This window comes from Cynoglossus semilaevis, chromosome 10 (genome assembly GCF_000523025.1).
Source record: "Cynoglossus semilaevis isolate Cse_v1.0 chromosome 10, Cse_v1.0, whole genome shotgun sequence".
Lineage (NCBI taxonomy): Eukaryota > Metazoa > Chordata > Actinopteri > Pleuronectiformes > Cynoglossidae > Cynoglossus > Cynoglossus semilaevis.
Window position 1 is genome coordinate 447,557 of NC_024316.1, and position 3,901 is coordinate 451,457.

The window sequence follows — 3,901 nt, forward strand, 5'->3', positions numbered from 1 at the left end:
TACTTCATTCAAAGAAAATCCAGTCATATCCCTTTACTTTCTTTATTTAAAGATAATCTGGGAATATTTTTAAATAAGAGGTCATGGGTAACAGGTGGTACTGGCTGACCTGTCCTTGGAACAAAAAAAGTCGAGGACCGCTGGTATAGATGTAACTACTCCATAACGGACTAATACATGTTTCTGCAGTTGATTATTATTTGTTCAAACTACAAATACTGTTTGTTGTAAAAAAAAAAAAAAAAAAGTTTAATTTCTCAGGTTAAGAAACTTTACTAAATGCATTTTAAGCTCCCGCGGGCCACACAGAACAGCTTGGCGGGCCACATTTGGCCCCCGGGCCTTAAGTTTGACACATATGGGTTAGACGGTTAAAAATCACTATACTTTTACCTCAGACACCAAGTGCTTGGTGATAAGAAATTTCAGTTCCACGGTGGTCATAAAGAAACCCATCGTGAAAGCTACATTCGCTGCAGTACATTTCGTGCGAATGCGCGTTCGAATCAGTCGAAGAGTACTGCAGTACTTAAGCCACTAATGCGGGGGTGTCAAACTCATTTTCACCAGGGGGGCCACTTCAGCAATACAGTTCTCCTTGAAGGGCCCGGTTGTAAATGAACGACAGTATAGGTCAGGGGTCCACAACCCCCGGTCCGCGGACCAGTACCAGTCCATAGGTCATTTGGTACCAGGCCGCAGTGGGACACAGTGTTTACTTGAGTTTTACTAATTTACTGAATTCAAAGAAAATGTATTCAAAGATAATCTGGCAATATTTTAAAGTAATAGGTCCGAGGTCATGGATGGATGCAGGTCCCAGGCAACAACAAAAAAGGTCGGGCACCGCTGGTATAGATCTAACTACCCCGTAACAGCCTAATACATGTTTCTGTAATTGATTATTATTACAAATATTGTTCATTTGCTGTGTAGTAAAAAAAAACTGTTTAATAACTCAGGTAAGAAACTCTGCTGCATGGACTTTACTAAATATTTTTTAAACTCCCGCGGGCCACACAAAACGGCTCGGCGGGCCGCATTTGGCCCCCGGGCCTTGTGTTTGACACATATGCACTAATGCATGCATGCATTGACCCCTGGTTACTGGCATATTTATGTGATCCAGGCCAGGCCTGGGTTTAAAAAAAAAAATGCTGTAATAATATTTTTGTAGTAAAGTTTTTTTTATGTGTCCCTGTACATGTCTGTAGGTCCCAGTAATCAAAGTCGTCATCATCTGGAGTACAGAGCCATTATGCAGGAGATGTCTCCTACAGCATTTGGTGAGGGAGACACACACACTTACACACTTACACAGGGTACTAGTATCCATCACCTTCTCCTCTAGAGCTACCTTGATTAGCCAACCATCTTCTCAGTCCGTGTCTGACCGAAGTCTGGAACAGACAGTCAATTAAAACTGGACTCTTAATATTTGCACTACAGCGACTTACGAGAATTTCACTCGTAAAGAAAGTCAGAACTCACATGCTGTACAATAAGTACTTACACGCGGCTATGCTAACACTCTCGCTGATAATACGCTGATAATCTAGGACAGCGATTCCCAAACTTTCTCTCCCACCACCCAAAAAAAAAAAAAAAAAAAACCCGGAAACACACACACACCGATGCTTCATTCTCTGCTATACATTTACATGGAAGTTCCCTGTGAAAAACCTGTCTATTTTATGCTAGCATTGCCAACTTCACTAGGCAAGAATGAGCAACAGCAAAAGGAAAGCGAGAATTCAAAAAAATAACGGTTTCTTTTGCAATATTATCAGGTGTTCATTTTACACCACCTTCAACCAATCCGTTTTATTGCCACTTGTCTCTTGTTAACCATTTACACCATTGGACAGTATGCTAGCCTCCAGTCACTAGGTGGCATCAACTCATTCAGTGGTTTTAAATTGGACAAATGTAACTGGGCATCAAATGTGAAAAGTACGTCAGCTGTTACTGAAATAAAAAAAGAACAAGGATAAAAAATTTTTTTTTATCATTTTAATGATAAGGTTTACAGCATTGTTTCGGGTGTTGCCGAGTCGGGGTTTGCTATCAAACAAAAGGGTTGTCTTGACTCCAGGTGCAAGCTCAGTATAAGCAAAAGCATCGCTTTAGTAAAGTAAACAAGGTCATGTGACGTCAGGGAAAACGTAAATATTAGTCAATAGTCAATAAAGACCTGATGTCCAGATGTTGTCTTCTCAGGGCTTTATTTTTTCAGAATGGGTTTTTTTTTTATCTCACCTGTAATGAGCACTGTTGTTGGCCATAGCTCACGCAAAACCGGTTTGAGGTAGAACTTGACAAGCACTTTACCAAGCCACCTGGCTCCAACACAAGGAACAGAACATACTGCGCATGTGCGCGCTACGACATGGTGCGTTCATGGAACCCATGAACTTTACGACGTAGAACATTGTACAACATTGTATTTCAAATTTTTTCCCATAAGAAAAAACAGGAAGGAAATTAATACGTTCCGGCCCTCGAAGAAAACAAAAGAAATTATAAGGATATAAGTATATAAGGATTCCTGCGATATAAAATAAAATGTGGTTTTAAATATGAGTTTTATTATGAGACCTTCGGGACAGACGATACAGTAGAGGCTAATGGCGGCATGTGCGGAGGAGGAGGAGGGATAGAGGAAGGGGGAAAGTACGTAGACAATTGATTCCGTACACTACGTAAGTTACATAACCTTAGAATTGAATTCAAGAACTTAGAAGAAGCCTCTCCGTCTCATCATTTATATTCTAACGTCACACCCTTGGAAGGATTTTACGTTCTTGATAGCCTCCTTCTTCATGCTTTATTTTCATGGTCATTATGCGTTTTGGCGGAAGTTGACGAATATGTGAAGCGAATGAGTGAGGCGGGGGGGGGCTGCTCCGAGTGCTCGGCCACCTAGTGTTGGCGTCTGTAACCGTGCTCGCATCTCAAATCTTTACTTGTATCTCAAAGCAAACGTTTGGTTCGAAAGCTTGCTAGTATCTCGGAATACGGTGTTCCCTCTCTGTCATCGCAGTACTCCTTTCGCTCCCTCAATACATCGCAGGTTTTTACTGAATCCGTTCTGTGGAAGTTTGTTGCGTTTTTTTTGTTTTTTTAATATTTTCATTATTTTTGTGATGCAAAACCATTTTTCAACCTAGAACAATTAAAAACAATTTGTGAAAAAAGTTTGTGGGGGAGGTTCGTAAACTGTAAATATATATGCACGTAAATAAAATAAAACCTCTCTCGCCCCTACTTCACGGAATTTCGCGGAACTACCGCGATAGTACTCACATGTCGGGACACTCGTATCTCTATGTATTACTGTAAATAAATAAATATTACCCGGTGCTCATTTTATACCATTTTATAGCGTTTCAATTCTGTTTCCTAGAGGTGCAGAAAATAATTGACAAACCCACTTCTTTAACTTCCACTTATCGGTTGATATCGGAATTGGCAATCAAGTGTTTGGACAATATCGGCTTATTGGATGTTGGCAAATAGTATCGGACCAGCCCCAAAAAATGCATAATGAACAAGAGAAAAACATAAACATAAGTCGCTCCGGAGTATAAGTCGCACCCGCCAGCTAGAGTGCCCTCTAGCGACTGTCACTTTGAAAATAACAAACGTGTACATTTTCAGTTTTACTGGAGTAGCAGATACTGGTACGCAAGCCTAGAGTGCCCTCTAGCGGCTATCAGTGTGAAAAAAACGAACAGGTGAAAGTCGCAAAACAAAGCCAAGAAGGGAAAAAAATCTGCGACTTATAGTCAGTTAAAACTGGTAGTTGAACTTGAATTACTGTGAATTTAAGACAGAAAATTGGTGTTTCAGGTCTGACAGACTGGGAGGATGACGAAATCCTGGCGTCGGTTCTGGCCGT